This window comes from Buteo buteo, chromosome 16, assembly GCF_964188355.1.
Source record: "Buteo buteo chromosome 16, bButBut1.hap1.1, whole genome shotgun sequence".
NCBI classification, from domain to species: Eukaryota; Metazoa; Chordata; class Aves; order Accipitriformes; family Accipitridae; genus Buteo; species Buteo buteo.
The window spans coordinates 30,463,438-30,480,328 of NC_134186.1; the positions used below are offsets into that span (position 1 = coordinate 30,463,438).

The following is a 16,891-nucleotide window of genomic DNA, read 5'->3' on the forward strand; positions in this document are numbered from 1 at the left end:
TATGAAAGTCTCTGTAATACAGTATGTTCTCTTTGGTGGTGGGAGGTTGATTTGGGAGGAATGTCGAACTGGAACGGCTCTCCGGGTAGCAAAAATGGTTTGCCTGCTGTAATGGGCAGCTGTGGCATATAATGTTGTTGATTCATGTGTCGTTGGTCTCCTTAGGTGAGGCTGGAGAAACCTCCATACGTGCCTAACTCCCGCTAATCATGGCAACTAAGCATTGGTGATGAAAGAAGGTTTGATCTTTCCTGACAGAAGCAGGTGGAGCTCTCGCTGTGGGCGCCGATGGGCAGCTGCGGCGGTGTGCGGTGCGCTTTGTGGTTTGTACACCCTTGCTCCTGCCTGCGTGGGATGGCTGAGCTTACAGACTGTCACGGCACCTCGGTGGCACCCTGGAGCCCGTGCCATCAGGAGGTAGGTCTGTGCCAGCCAGCTTGTGATGTGCCCTGGGCAGGCTTTCCTCCCGGCTTGATGTTTTCCTGCCGTGTAGTCTTCAGAAATGTTCTGCGCAGCCCTATTCCTTGATGAACAGTGCAAAAAAACCTGGCCTTTAATGACTGTAGGATGAGGGCTATCAACTAGGAAACTGTAAGACCCCTGTCATTCTGAGCAGCTGCTTTTCAGATTGATGATGGTTTTGGTTGAATGCCTTAACTGTGAGGCTGCCGGGCTATTCTGCATCCCTGTGAAATGATCCCTGGAGTTCAGGTTTCCTCTGCCGAGGGATAAAAATGTGTTCTAATGCGGTGTACGTATTTCAGTTGTGCAGATCGCGAAGGTACTGTAAAATGCGGCACTTTTTTAAAGTTGGGGAGGGGTGGGAAAATAGCTGTTTCATACCTAAATCAGTATGCTTTGGACTGGTGGTGTTGTGGTAAGCCTGCATTGTCAGCTGGGCATTCCTTTACAGCATCTGTCAAAGGTAGAAACCAGGAACAGAGGGCTTCCAGAAAGAAATTAGGCAAAAGTGTATGGGGAGTGTTTGGGGTGTGATCTTCCACCCTCCTTTTCCATTTTCTGGAGAGCATGCAGGAAACTCTGTATGTTGTTAATGCGCTAGAAAAGAAAGCTAGCTGGTGGGAAGGAAAAAAGATCACGCTTAGTCATTTTAGCCAAAAGCGTGCATGTGATCGTTGCCACCTTTCTACAGGGCAGGTGAAAGAACTGGTGAAGGAGCTGAAAGCCCAAAGCTGCCGCTGTAGCAGGCGGCTGCCCTGCCATCCTCTTCTTACCTCCTGAGCTGCTTCTAAATTCTTCCTGTTTGCCCACTGCAGTGGATGGGCTGGTGGTACCGTGGCAGCAGCACCAGATCATAGCTGGGTTTAGCTCTGCTTGTGTCTGTTCTGTAGCAGTAGGTGATTTTGTTGCCTTGGCAGTTCTGCCTGCAGCATGTTGATACCTGTTCGTGGGGCTGCCATGTGTGTGCGGGAGCTCTGGGTCCTGGTGATAATGATGCTGTTTGCTCTCCTTGGTGTATACCTCTGGTTGTAGGGAGAAAGGCTCCGTCTCTAAGGGAGGAATGAGTAAAAGAGAAACAAACCAGGCTCATTGTTTGGTGCCAGTTGAGTTTCGTCTGTTTCTTGGCTCTGGTACTAAATGCAGAACCAGTTGGGAAGCATCTCGGGGAGGGAGCTTGTGTTGTAACTTTTAAAACCTTTGAAGATAAATAAAAGCTGGGTGGAATTACACAGATGCTGGGATTTCTCTGGTCCTGGCCTGCAGCTCAGAACTGGTGAGTCTAAAGTGGCTTTGAACAGTACATCCAATGTATGCTGGATATACACAGACTCCTGGCATTTTTCACTTTAAATACAATTGCTCTCAGAAGACTAATAGAGCATGGCTGCATAGAGCAGATGGAAGAGGAAGTGAATTGAATTAAATGGGCTGCATGGCCCTCTTCCAACCTGTCATGTAACTGCGGAGAGATGCCTTGTACTCAGGAGCAGGAACAACTTAAAGCTTTTCACCTGGTTTGTGGTTTTAGTGGCAAAGGATCTTTGGGACAGTGATGGTGTTCGGAACCGCTTTATCAAAGGCAATAGACCCATTGCTGACAGTTGCCTCCCTTTCTGGTGCTAAAAATAGTTGATGAGCCAGTACGAAGATGGTTGTGGCTGTCTTCATTCCTGTATGAAAGTGCAGGCTTGATGAGTTCCCAGACTGTGTTTTTGCATCTTCTCTTCTGCTGACAAACTGAGATGTGAAACACTGCTATTTCTGTACCTGTTACAACTGGCTTTGGAGCATCCTATTACTTCACTACTGTTGTACTAAGTGTGCAACAGGGCGGAAACTTTGTCTTGCAAAGATGCAGAAGGATTGCGGACTGCTGGCCTAATGGCCAGGGAGCTTTTGTGATTTGAGCAGCCTCGTTTTCCAAAGCCCTTTTGGACCTAGATTCTTGTGCTAAAATCTCTTCTACATCCCTCCCCTAGCCAGGAATCGTAGTCCTCTGTAGGAAAATATGTTCCCCTGGAGATACTACTGTTGCCAGCCTGCAATGAGCCAGTCTCTGTGCTTGCTGCTCTCTTCATGGCAGACTGTCCAAGAAATAGGTGACTAAGTGTACTTTGCAAATACTTCTAGTAACCAAAATGGCTTGTCTGGACTGGTTTTGAGGTGTAAGCTAACTTTTCAAAATGTAGGGTGCTAGGGATTTCTTGAGAAGTAGGTTGGCTGCAGCAGATAACAGCTGGATTGCCATCTTGGACTGTGAATTTTTGCATTGTGTTGCCATCTTTGTACTAAGACAGTCATCTGCATCTGAACATACTGTTTTAGTGCCCTAAAATGGTGTGGTCACCAGTCTCGGGTAAACCTGAGGTTTAAAAGGCAGACTGTCTTGTTATCTTTTGTATTACTTCAGCTCCAATTCAGTCTTTCCCTTCATAGCTCCTCAAAAAAAAAAAAAAAAAAAAAAAAAGAAATCAGTTCACTTAGTGTAATTGTATCAGGCAAGATAAGGCACAGGCTTTTGTGTTGCTTCCTAGATAGAAATCGCTGTAACCTCATGATTTGTAATGTTATTTCCTTGGAATTGCTGGTGAGGGTTATTCCCTTTACACAAATGCTGTCCTGCTGGTTACTTGTAAACAGAGCTGTGTCGTATTTCCAGTGTGTGTACATCAGTATGAAAGGGACTTATCTGAAAGTCAGCTTGGACAAAGAAGATAATTAAACACAAGTGAAATGTTTGGTCCTGGGCCCTTTGCTTTAGTGATATAAGGAAGTTAACAGGAGTCTCAAAACTTTGAACTGTGGGATGCTCCTGTAAAAACACAATGGCTGTAAGAATATGGCTGGAATAGTGGCATCTGTGCTTCCATTTTTTTTACTTCAGTTTTTTTATTGATTGAACATGCTAATAATTCTGTAACGCCAACTTTTCCTCCAAGCTTTGAGTCTCTGTATCATTTAGGGCTTGAGTTCTGTATTTTTGTGCTCATAAGAGCCTTTAAAAAATTGTGGCATAGAGAACAGAAGTCGCCGTACATTTGTGCTTCAGGTGCAACTTAGTTCTGAAACACAGTGACAGACTGCATCATTGTCAAGTGTCAAGGGAAGGTAAATACCACGGTAGCTTTGATTTTTCCAGTTCCTAATCACAGTAATCGCTTAAGAGGATGGAGGGAAGACCAAGTCATGTTCTGCTTTTCCTTTCTGACTGAGAAGAGTCTCATGAGGGAGGAATCGGACTTCTTGTGAGGAAATTTCTGCTAATACCGCCTCGTCTAACTGTCGTATGACAATGGTGATTCTCCAGCACTGTGTAATACTGCCTCTGCTTAGATCCTTACAGAAGGATTTGAACTACAAGCTCTGGCAAATAGAAGCGTTCCCTAAAAGGAGAAGTAATAAGTGAAGAATTATTAATAATGTCCAGTCAAAGGTGTATCTAGATCAGAGGATGTTGTCTCAAACCTTCTTGGTTCCTTCCTAGCATGTAGATGCCTTTGGGCTTCCACCTGCGTATTGACATGTAATACTTGCCCTCTGCCTGTACACACTGGTCTTGTCCCATTGAGCTCAATTTGTTTAAGAAGAGTGCATCTGGTATAACTCGTGTGCAGAGGGACCAGGAGGAAGGGAAATAGCTGGGAAAAAGTTACTGGAGCATGTAATGTGCTCCAGCAGCTGGCTCACGTTTTCATCTTCCAAAAGCTACCTTTTCCCCATGCATGTTCTCTAGTGGTCTCAACTGATGTAATGCACACCATCTTAATCCCAGGTTCCTGGGACTGGGCTGTAGTTCCGATGAGGAAGGTGGTATTTTTACTCTAGATCTTCACTTAATTCACAAGTGTAGCTGAAAAGCAGTCTTGTGGGGTAGTGTTGATAACAAAATCGGTGGCCGCTTCTGGGCAGCAGGGATCTCCTTCAGAGAAGTCAAAAGTAATCTCAGCGGGCTGCCCTGGAAAGGGTTATGCGTGGGGGTGGGTACTGATGGCTGGCAGTGAGTCCTGGAGGTGCTGAAGTGTGTGGAGAGGGGAATAGTGTAAGAAACAGTCGTACCTGAGCTGGAGCGTAAAACTAAGGAGGTGAAGCTTGACTTGTGGCTATTCCATGTATTTTTGGAGGCAGTTTGGGGAGAGCCTCATCTCTGGTCAGCTGTTGTATTGCTGCACTAAGCTGGTGTCATCTGGAAATGGCTGCAGAATTCCCAATGCCTTAGTTTTGCCTGCCAGTAGCTGCAGAGTCTGTGAGCCTGTGAACGGGTCAAGCTGTTGTACAACCTTTCCAAGGGAAGGCAGCAGGCGGTGTTTTGAACTTCACAACAGTGTTGTACCCTGCAACAGTGTTGTACCCTGCTCCTGTTCTGTGCCTCTAATTACTTTAAAAACTTTCCACGTAACTTAAAAAGCACTAACTGCTGTATTACACGCTTTTAATACAAAAATTTCTGACTAAATGCTGGTTTAGCTTCAGGCTCCTATGCCATTTGCAGCCAATTTATGTGGAGGGGAACTGGTGTGGAAAATCAGTGAATGTTTCTGTTGTTTCTACTGCTAGACTGTATAGGGCTTTACTTCTTTGTAGTCTGTGTGGTATGCTTCTGCTGTAGGTATTGGACTTGTTGAGGTAGGAATGGAGAGCTGGAACTGCTGTCAAGATTCTATGTTGTTGCCTCTTGCAGTAATTGGCTTGGTAAAGCCTTGGAAACGGAAGTGTATTCAACTTTATGCAGACATATTTTTGTCCTTGGGTTGATGTTTTTTAAATTGATCTCTTTATACAAGAGTTGATTGCTAGTCTGAAATACATTTTGATAGGAATTTTAGCTACAGAGTTGCTGTGTTGAAATTGATGGTAAATTTTGCCAGCTAAAAGAGTGTTTAGCAGCAAGCCGTTTCTTTGGTTTAAAGAAAAAGGTGTTCTGCCTGAGAGTCGCTGCTGCTTTCCTGTTGTCTGGAAGAGCTAGAATAGCTTTCACAAAATCCCTGAGCTACCAACCACTGCTGGGAGGAAACAGGTACCTCTATAGGCAGATGACTTTGCACTCTGCAAGCTGCCATCGCATTTGCTTGCAAGAAAAGTGCTGTGGTAATGAGAAGGGTTTGATGCCTCTATGAAAAAGTGAGCCTCATGTTACAATGCAGGCTGTCATGACTGCAGTGAGCTTGTTGGGTGAATTAGATGAGCTAGTCCAAGAGTTAAGCACTTTCCTAAGGGGTAAGCAATCGGAATTGGAGCTGTTGCTCTAAAAAGCAGAGATCACTGATTCCATTCAGAAAACTCTACATGTGGGACTGAGAAACACTAAGAAACTGGAGCTTTTTCCTCATTACAACTTTTATTTCATATAAATAATCCCTCTACATCAGATTTTTCAACTCTTTAGTCTTTTCTCTCACTGTAAAGAAGAAACAGCTAACCACAGTTTTCTGAAAAATTGCAATCCAGGCACCAACCAAAGTGCATTCCAGCAAAGTGTTAATGAGCAGGAAAAAAATTACACTTAGAACAGGCACTATCTGTATGGGCCCATCCCTGGAGCTTGGTACAGACTCAGTCCTTCTAGGCATCATTAAATGCAAAGTTACTTGGATTTGCAGGAGAAAAAGGAGGGAATGGGGGAAAAGTGACGACTTTCCTTTCAAAAAGGAGTCTAGGGTGGTAAGATACGGCAACAATTGCAGTTGGGTTTTTTATCGCTACAACTAAGTGCTGGACTAGGGGCAATGTGAAAGTTTCTGTCTAGCTGGCTGTGTGCCCAGCTGCTGCTGAGGTGCAACAAGGTCTTGATCTGAGACTGTATTTTGCATGGACCATGAGGCAAGCCAGTTCCTGGTATATACTGGTAATGACTCAGTCTGACTGGACCAAGACTGAGGTCAGTGACCTGATGTAAAAAAAAAATAATAAAAAAATTAAACAATTGTAAGCAAGTTTTTGAGCCAGTCAGATAAGGAAAATCAGCCTTTAACAGTGACGGAGAATCTCCAGGACCTGGAGCAGTTTTACAATCTGGCTTTGAGCTAGCTGTTCTTTCATGGGCTTTGGTGGGGTGAAGATGTTTCTACTGATAAAACATGAAAGCTGCACACTTCTGGTTCTTGAAAATACCTGGTCTGAAGCCAGTAAACTCTCCTGAATTTGGCACGTAGAGGAAATTCCCAGGCTTGTCCTTCATGAGATAGGTGCTGTGGATCTAAGTTACGTGGAAAAACAAAAGGTTTATCTGTGCAAATATTAGTTTATTAAAACAGTGTACAGTATTTCTGTCCACACATGCCAACCTTATCACCAAGGCAGTCTGCCATTTTGGTTAGCGAATGCATCCTGCAATAAAATCCAATAAATCTCCACGCATATGTGTCTGCATGTACGTTTACTCCTGCATCAAGTTTTAAAGCAGTGCTTCAAAATGAGGGTGATCTCCTCTCTGCTCTGTCATTCAGAAGTCAGAAATCATGTTGTGTTACTCCTTGTGCCTGCCCTTCTTAATGGGTAGCCATATTTCAGCTAGGTCCTAGTTTGCTGTGAATCTTTTAGCTGCTTGGAAATCCAAGCAGGTGGGATTCTTGCACATTTATGCTTGTAAATGCTCATCCAGATCCTCGATTTGAAAGGTGTCTTTTAAGGCCAGGTCAAAATGTCTGCATGGCAGCTTCCAGGGGAACTGCTGCCCTTTTATTCAAGCACAAGGCTATGAAAGGCACAACCAGGAAGGTGAAAGCATTTGATAGGAAGCCTTAGCCCTTCAGCTCCAATTTGGCCTGGGTCCTGCTGCCAACTCCTTTGTGCAGTGTGGTGGAGAAGGAAGATTATTGCATTTGTGCTGTCCTCCTCCTTGCCCTGCTTGACACACAGAGCTGCAAGTATCTCCAGTTACTGTAGCCTTCCTGGTCTTACGAAGCGGGCATGGTGTTTTGCTGAGCTGCATACATACCTGCTCAATCTAGCAGCCACCTTCCTTAGAAAAAAGTACAGTCTCCTGATGTGCTGATTCAGCCTCTGCTGCTTGTGCCCAACTACATCTAACAGGAGGAGGAAAGCAAGCTGTTAAAGGATGAGATGCTGTGGTTGATGTGTGCTCATCAAAAGCACCTGCACCCCACAGTGCAACTGAAGAATGCTCCATCCCCTTTGTGCCCTGCGGCCCATGCAACTACCGTACATCTCTGCCAACACTTCAACCACATACAAACCTCTAGTACATGAGCTGCTCTGAACACTACATTTTCATCTACCTACTTGAACTACAACGTAATGCCTCTCACCCTGTCTCCTAATGTTCTGTCAGTCGCCTGCTCCCTGCCTAACAGTGAGGGAGAGCTTGCACAGCCCCTGCTGTCCTCCCAGCACATGCAGTTCCCTGCCAGCCTCTGAGGGAGGAAACCGGTGCTGTGCCCAGAAACCTAAATCTTAACTTTAAACAGAATTAGTTATTAAATAAAATAAAGTGCATCCAGTAGACATTTCATTGGCTTGCCACACAGCTGCAATATAGGCAAAACAAATAAAAAAGATAAGTGACAGTGTTTTCTTTGTAGGTTGGGAGTGTTTGTACCCTTCCCTGTCCTTTGGCATACGGCTAGGAAAGGGTGATGCCAAAATTGTGAGCAGGGAGTGGGGAGTGGTGATGGGGGACCCCGTGTGTTGTGAATGGGTGCTGAAGGGCTGAAAGCTGATTTCATAGAAGGTCAAAGAGTGAGGACAAGCTTGTGCTCCTCTTCTCTTCTCATCCACCACCTTCAGCACGTTATCCTGTGAAACAAGAGCAGAGACGGCAGCGGGATTATCAGTCTTTAGGGAACTGCTGAGCAGTAAATTAAAACTGTCTGCTGAGTTTCAGCCTGACCTTCCGGCACGGCTGGGGCTGCTTGGGAGGTACCACTGTGGCATAACCCAGATACCTGCCTGCCAAATCCGATGGGAACAACGGGGGGCTCCGCAGCCCAGGGGATGAACTGAATGTATGAGTCTCAATGAAACACACTCCCAATCCTCCTCTGGGTTAGATAAGACTACTGTCTCCTTTTGTCTCAAGAACAACAATCTTTATATGTTTTTGTGTGTGGTTGTACAGCACCTGGAGCAACAAGAGGAGAGGCTGATTTTGGGTAAGGCTTTGTGGTCCTCTCTTGTGAAACCTGGCCTAGAGGTGCAGCACTTGTGTTTGCCAAGGGCAGAAGGGTGTATCAGCTTTTCTCTAGTGAAAAAACTAACCTGTGAGTGGAGCCTGCTGTCCTGTAGCTGCCTCCAGACCCAGATACGTTGATTTTAATTGGGAAAGGCAGACTTTTCTTTCTCCAGTTGCCAGATGCTTGGGTGCTGCTCAGAATTGCTGAGCTGGCATTTTCCTGCATCCATGTTTAAATCCACAGATCTGCCTTTTGCTGATGCCTATTTCAGCACCCAAAGCTCCCAAGAAAGGGCAGAGGAGGGATATAAAAAGAAAAACGGATGAAATACCATGAAGGCAGGAGAGGCGATAGTAAGCTTGGCTCACATAAAAAGGAACTCTCTAAAGGAATCATTTAAGGACACAGCCATGAATATCTAATAAGGAACTGCACTGAAATCATACCTGAGGTACTGAAACAGTCAATGCTATGTACAGCTGAGAGGAGATTCTAAGACTGTTGCTGGAGACATTTTTCATTGTCCTGTTTGTGTGCAATGGATGGGGTTGGCCATATCGTGCTGCCAAGAGGTTGCTCAATGCTGCAGCAGCACACTTCTGGGATTTAATGCTACTTGGGAAGGGCCAGAAAGCAGATTTTCAGAGTTGCGCTTGGTGGTCCAAATATTGTAAAAAGTAATCTGTTTTACAAGTCTGAACTGACTCCAGAGCTAGCTCTGTTTATTGTTAATCTATTTTATTATTAATGGTTTCAAAAGTCTCTTTGACAGCCCTGTGCTATTAGTGCTGGTAGACAATTCTCTCTCCCGTTTTGCAGTATTATCCTCTCAATACAGAGACCTTCTTTCTGTGCATGAGTGAGTCTCTGCAGCCACAACACTGGTGAGCTTTAAAGCCATTACTTCTCTTAATTAGACATAGTGATTAGCATTTCTCTCATTTCACACTGTATCCTCTTTTCCATGCATAACTCAAGGGCCGGTCAGAGATTTAGCAAGCTCTGCGCTGGCGTGACTGTTGTGAGTCGGGGCTCAGGAGAGCAATGCGGCTGTGTGCTGCCTTTGACACTGCCATCAGCAGCAAGGGGGTGCAGTGCCAAATTTCCCTCCATGTGTCACTGTCACATGAGAGGATTAATGCAGATCACTGGTGGTCTATCTCAAAGGGCCCATCTGCCTCGCATTTCCCAGCCTGACAGAGCCTGGCTGGACGTGGGACGTCACTGGGATGACTTTCACAGCCAAGCCAACAACAACCCATTGTAGGACCTACTGGTTAAATCTCATGTCATGGAGGTGGATGTACATGAAGACCCTGAAGACTGCAGCTGAATGTAGCTGATGAAGTCTGGCAATTTGGCCCTTCTTCCTTCAGCTGAGATTAGTGCTATCTGTCCTCTGCTTGGGTTGGAAGACATAATTTTGTTGGGTCTCTCCTGGGGCAGGTCCAGAGTTCCCGGAGACAGTTTTGTTCTTAGTGGACCACTCAGACAGTCTTGTGAAATACCACAAGGCAAACTCAGACATGACATGTAAGGACCATCTGTTAGACATCATCATACCAGATTTTCTCACTTAGCATTTTTTAAGTGGATATATATATCTGCTGTTCCAACATACACAGTAAGGCCAGAAAAAAGACCAGTAAGATCATGAGACATCTTCTACCTAGCACAGTCCATTGGACATCTCTGAATTAATTCCCATTTGAATTAGAACTGATTTCTTTAAGGGGGGAAAAAAAATCCTAATCCTGTCTAAATTTGCCACTGGTAGAAAAATTATCACTGCAACCCTTGATGAGTTTAAATATGTAAAGACAGTCTTTGGTGGAGATTCCTGTTGGAGTGGTTTAAGATATTGTCATTCTTTACAGTCTACCTGTTCCTTCTCAACAGCAGAGCTGGCAGAAAGGAAGATGTGCCTGTGGCCCTTGGCATGGCAGACCACAACGCGGTACACGTATCTCTAACTCCTTTTCATCTGGGGCTTACATTAAGAGGGTTAACACAGGTGGCTGAGGTATGGGCACATGCTCCCTTGCGCCAGCTCTGCAATAACAGCAACAACTGCAGGCTACAAGAGCAGCTCTGTTTTCAATGTTTAGAATGGCAACAGCTTGCCTGTCAGAGCCCTAAATTACGTTTAGGCTTGTTAAGCTTCAATAAGTAGCCATAAGGAACTATAGGTGCTCCAATGACTACCTTTGGTCTGTGACTCTCAGCAAGTTAACAGCTTGTAATAGTTCCTTCTCTCCTCAAGTCACCCTGACAGACCAAAGAGGAGACAGAAGCTCTTGCAAAGTTCCAGAGAGATTTAGGAGTAAAGACCTTACGTTTCCAGGTGGGATGTGTACACTAATTCTTTTGGGTGTCAGTGAAACCATCTGCTTTGACACTGGTCACCAACTTTGGCAGAAGCATATACAAATTTGTCACCAAATCCATCCTGTTGCTGTCACAAGCACCACATTACCTAATCCCTGCCAAAGCATGCTGGTCAGGCCAGCCTCAAAGGTGACAAGAGTCCCTGCTTGAACCGTGGCACGCTTCCAACTCATCCATCCTCTGACAGGTAGCAACCTTTTTCTAATTTTCCCATATTTATTCATGGGCTTCTTCAATACATTGATTCATGCACCAGCATTGTTTTCTGGCTTGAATGTTTCTTCTCCTTCACTGGTGTTTACTACCCCATGGTATTTGCAGAGATCACAACTCCATCACTTTCTGCCTTCATTTTGCTATACTAAACAACCATTCCCTGAACATTCCTGGAGTCCTTCCCTGTGTTTCTTCAGTCCAAGTACATTTCTCTTGAACCATTCTCACATAATCCCTGTGTCTTCCAACGTTAACAGTATTCTCCCATGTTGTGCCATGGGAAAGGCTTTCCATCGCTCCAGAGGTATGAAGATAACTGTGTCAAGTCCTGTATTAAGCCATACCACTGCCTAATTCTGCATGAGGACTAAACTCTCTGCTTTGGTGGTACGTGGTACCAAGACATGCTCTGGGAATGTGAAATGGCCATAGCATGATGGTGGGCTCCAGAAGGTGTTGTGGGCTGCAGGGAGGACCAGGGAGGCCGATGCTACTCAAGTCAAGCCCTTGAAACCTCACCCTGCCAGTCCTAGACCAGCTGCAGCAGATGGTATCTTCTTGTCTCTTGAACCTTGAGGAAACTGGTATGTTCTTTGGTAGCTCCATAACTGTATTGAGCAGTGTTGGTTTCTGCTTGTATGGCTTCCTGCACCAACCTTTAGCACTGGTTTGCATCAGAAAGCTGACCTCTTCTGACCTCCTCGATCCTGCAGCACACAGGCCCTGCCTGCCCCACTCCTGTTTACGTCAGCCAGAGCTGCGAGGTCAGATCCCTGGAGCTGCTCTGGAAATCTACCCCCAGCTGCATTTTCTCTAAAGATGTTAAGATTAATTTTCTCAAGAGAATTCAGGGAAAAGCTTCTGTGGTTTTTGTGTATCGTTTACTTCTCTGGGACTTGTTGGACATTCTCCAGGGATTCCAGTCCTGCACTTCGGGTAAATATTTATTCCTTGTTATTTGAAGCAAAGGATGAAAGCCCCACCACACTCTCTGCACAGCATCTCCAACTGGTTTGAAGGTGCTGGAGATTTTTAGTGCCATAAATAGACATTAGCAGTGGAAGCTGTGAAACTCACATGGTGGCTGCTTGCTGCAAGGAGCTGCAGTTCTGCAGAAATGGGTGAGGGGGTGAAATCTACACATTAAAGTGTGTGGGATATAGGCCCCACAACACCCAGGAGCAGGGCGGGTGAAGAGCATACTGTTCTCACTGATTACTGATGTTTACTGCCACTACAGGTACCTGCCATGCTTTGGGACGTGTAAGATCCATGAACAGAGGGCATGTCCCTGGCATCAGGTGAAATGACCTGCTACAGGATTTTCTACTGGATGGAAATTCCACAATATAAACTTTTTAATGGTATGATATTTTTACATTCCTTTCAGGGTTGATAGGTTCTATTTTGCAAAATCATACCATCTGTTTCAATGCTGATTTTCCAAAAATTGCATCGTATCAAAACTGAATCACTAGTATTTAAAAACATAACATTAAAATTTTCTGTTCTGAAAAGGTTTAACGAGGGCTCCAGTTTGGGTTTTATGAAATACAAAATGTTGAAGCAGACACATTTCTGGTACATGCATGGCATTTGTCAAATCTGTATTTTTCACAGAGAAAAAAAAAATCTCACTGGGAAGTTACCTGCTACCTCCTGGCAGGAAATTATTAACCAGTCTTCATAACCCATGATGGTGCATCCCTTCAGGTGCTTCTCCTTAAGGCTGGTCATATCTCATGTGGGTCCCGCTTACATTAATCACCTTCCTTTTTTGCTACAAACTCTCTGTCCTCCCAGACAGTAGTCATTCAGACTCTGTATAATTTGGATTCTTGGCACAGACTTTGCTCATGTTTTCTATCAGGCACTTCAGGGCATTCCCTGGTATAATGTCCACTGGGTACATGGACACAGAACATAGTAAAGGTTTCCAGCTGACCTGGATTTACCAAGACAGAGCTGCTCAGTACCTCCTGGAGGCTTGCATAACAACAACCCATTTACCTTGCCACATGAAGTCCTTCATCTACAGAGAACTTGTGTTACCATTGTTCACATACCACAGGGTGAAAAACACCCCCTCCTTCCCCTGCTGCAATGGGATAATCTTGTAATTGTGTTGGCCTGACATCAGATCAATAGTTAGGCACGGATGTCTGCAATTCAGTGTAAGCATAATTGTTAAAAACTACACGTGAGGCACCAGCCCACAGCCTCTTAACTGGATTATGGGCCATTCACTCAGGACTACCTGTTCCTTAAAGATTATACCTGAGTGGTGCGAGGAAGCAAATAATTAAGGTGGTTTAGGCACCTGAATTCATGGTACTAGGCACAAAAGGAATAAATAAACTTTTAATTTTGCATTCCAACAAAACAGTGCAGCTTTGTTTAATGCTTGATCTTACTTCTTTTTCAGTTTCCTGAACGATGCTCTTTTCCTGGTTCTTGCTAAACCTAGCTCTGCCCAATAATGCTGCACTTTTGATTAGATAGGCTGAAAAAGGCAGAATCATTAGCCTGCCACATGTGGTTACATTCATGAAGGGACTCCAGCAGATCTAGTGATGTTTCCCTCTAGAATGGTCACACCTATTAAATCCCGTTGTGGGCCACATGCAATGGCTTTGCTGAACGCAGGTTTCCTATGGGTTGCACTTTGGGCAATCCTTGCCCTAAAGCATCATCTGGAGTCAGCTCCAGGCATCAGGCTCAATAAGCCAAAAAAACAAGAGGAAAACCCTGCCAAGGATTCAAATGCACCTCAAATGGGGGCAATCTTGTGGGATCTGGTTCCAAAGAATTGCTGTGAAATAACACTTTAGGGAGAATTACATGAAAATAAAGTAGAGCTTTGCAGCTTTTTATGCATACCGTCTAAAACTAATCTGTCTGTAGAGCACTAGGAAACAGAAGCCAAGGGAGAAGGGAAGTGACTGTTACCAGCCGGTGGTTATTTATGACTGCCATCTGTGTCATTATGCAGCCTGTCATGTTGATTTGGGAACTTCAAAGCAACAGCAGGAATAGACACGAGACCTTTTCGCTCCAAACACACTGACAACTTAACCAACTTGAGCCAAATAAGCTATTGCTTTTTTGGTTGTTGTTGTTGTCTTTGTTGCTATTTTGTTGCTCCTAGGAGCCCTGCTGTCAGGCGACACAGATGAACTGTTCTGGTTGTGCTGAGCTAGTGCTAGAGAAATCCAGGTCTTGCATTTTTTTTGTCTGCCAAGGGATGTTCCTGACAAATTGGACACAGGGAGCAGACAGTTAAAGACAGGTCCCTCTGTCTTCCTCTTGGCTCTTCTCCCCACTACAAATAAATCATGGCAGAATTCACTCTGTCTGCAAATCATCTTGTTTGGGAAAGCCAAGCCTGAGTGGCCTGTCACTGGTGCAAAGGGAGAGGTCAAATTGCTTTGTGGTGACTTCGGCAGACAGGAGGTGACAATGATGCCCTAGAACATCACTGAAGACTAACAGCCAAGCAGCACTCATGCACTCATTCTCTAAATGCTCTTGCAGTCGATGAAGTGAAAAAAAAAACAACCCCAAACCAAAAAAACCCAACAAACCAACCAGGTGAAACCCATTGCTCAGATGGGGGACACAAACTGCTGCACTGGCTCACCCTGGCACCTCCATGGGTGCCCTGCCTGCGAGAAAGTCAGAGGCTTCAGAGGAAAGTGCAAGAAACCTTCAGGTGAAACAGTCACAGACCACTGTGCTCAGAGAGGATAAGTCATTATATCTTTGCTGTGAATTAGTGATTGGTGATCGCTTTAAGGACTAAGAAGAATGAAAATGCATTGTCTTGGTGTAAGATTTGATATAGCTATGCCTATTCCTTTGATCCTAACACAGGTCAGCACTGCCTCTTTTGGTTAAAGGCTGACTCTGCCCAAGTGACCTGCCATCCAAACCCAGCACAGGGCTCCCCTGAAATCTGAAGCATCTCCTAAGTTACAAGAAATATCAAAAAAGGAAAGTATCCTGCTTTAATTTGTCTGCATCAAAAAGCGTTATCTTATGCTGCGTGCATAGTTTAGGCACACCTGGAAACTCAAACTGTTTGGGAAAGAGGAAAGTGAGGCAGGAACATGCTGTCTTGTGGGGGCATAGTCAGGCAAGGGAAAATGAACACTGCAGCTAGAAAGGAGATAGATGGAAAGGCAGGCAGGATGAAATGGTAGAGGGTGACTGGAAGGCCAGTTAACTCCTCATTTTCCCCTGGCATCACTACACTTGATGTTTCCCAAGCAATAAATGTTTTCAGAGAGCAATACCAGTCCCAAGTTCCAGCTTAGCCAAGCAGATACATGAGTGCTTAAGTGCAAACACCAGGTTAAATTGTCTTGTCTTCTCCAAGACATAAGGCTATGTTTATAATTAAGCATGCCATAATGAATTCAGCAAGGAGTGGGGAGCCATACTGAAGCGGATACAGGGCCCTATTACCAAACCATAGGAATTTCCATTGCTGAGATGAAAATGGACTACTGTAATTTATTGTTTACTCTTAGTTGGTGTGTAATTAAAGTTATCCCAAGTGAGAAAAGTAGTCATTAATTCCTTCATCCTCTACTTTGGGGGGATTTTTGGTAGATTGGAGAGGCATGGCCTGGACAGTAAACTCCCACTATGTGCATCCAGGTGTCTCTTAACATTTTCCTAAATGCTGTTGGAATTAATTTCCCTTACTTGAAGGAATTTTAGTTCAAGCACAGAACCAGCTCCTGCTAGTTCCTGGTGTTTTGTCTTTTTTAAATAGCTGTAATGCTTGCGCTTCTCCATGCCTTTTGTATAGTATTGGATTATAGTGAAAGTCTTTTTGTTAGCAGCTTAACCACTTCATCCCTAAGCTCATTTATACCTCTGGGATGAATACTAAGCAATACCCAGTGACAAGCTGCTGGGTTGGGGTCTGAAGAAAAGCCTGCTGGAATCAGGGAAAGGCACTTGGTGGGGGCGATCTGCCTGCCTAGCTTTGAGCAGCTAATTGCCTGAAGTGCCTACTTAATGGAATATAGCTGATGCCTCTCTACTTAAAGGATAGAGCCAGGAGTATCCTGAGAGCAATTCAGGTGTTAGGCAAGTTGGATTGCATTCTGGAAGTGCTCATGTCTCTCTTTTGAAGAAAAACAAAGCCCAGATCTTAAGTTAGGTGCCTCTGTTCTCAGCCTGAGTGAATTGCAACCTTACTGCCTAACCTGGTGGTAGAATCACATCCTGACTTACTGGTCTGATCTAGCACCTGTGGGTATGATATCCTGATCTGTGTGTGACATTGCCTGGAAAAATCATGTCTTGCAAAGGTAACTGCCAAAGAGTCCCTACACTGTCTCCTTGCTCCTTCCTCCTAATTTCTACCTTACTTTTCTGCCTGTCATACTTCGTTTTTTCTCCTGGCTTTTCTTCTGCATTTGCCTTTCTAGAAGCAACTTCTTTGCTGGAGTAAAACCTGGAGCATTGCTATGTAAGCAGATCTGGGTTTTCTCCTTTCTCTTTGGTTCCTAGGCCTTTTCAACAGGAACCATCTCACCCTTTGTATACACTGCCTTGCACATTAGTGTTACCACATGTATAATTCAAACTGTAGCATTCACAGATTTTGTACCGGGAAGAGAATCCCACGTGCAGTCGACCTTCTTCAAACTACTGTCCACGAGGTGGGCCTTTATAGCTTT

General features: G+C 44.7%; 1 protein-coding gene across 2 annotated transcripts in view; it reads right to left on the reverse strand.

Moving 5' to 3' along the window:
* Positions 1 to 5,787: 5,787 nt before the first annotated feature.
* The window catches only part of CCDC9B (coiled-coil domain containing 9B), a 53,819-nt gene continuing 42,715 nt past the window's right edge, over positions 5,788 to 16,891 (reverse strand). For both annotated transcript variants that reach the window (XM_075048510.1, XM_075048511.1), the window contains one exon: positions 5,788 to 8,214. The gene's annotated coding sequence lies outside the window, so the exon portion shown is untranslated. The remainder of the gene's footprint in view (positions 8,215 to 16,891) is intronic.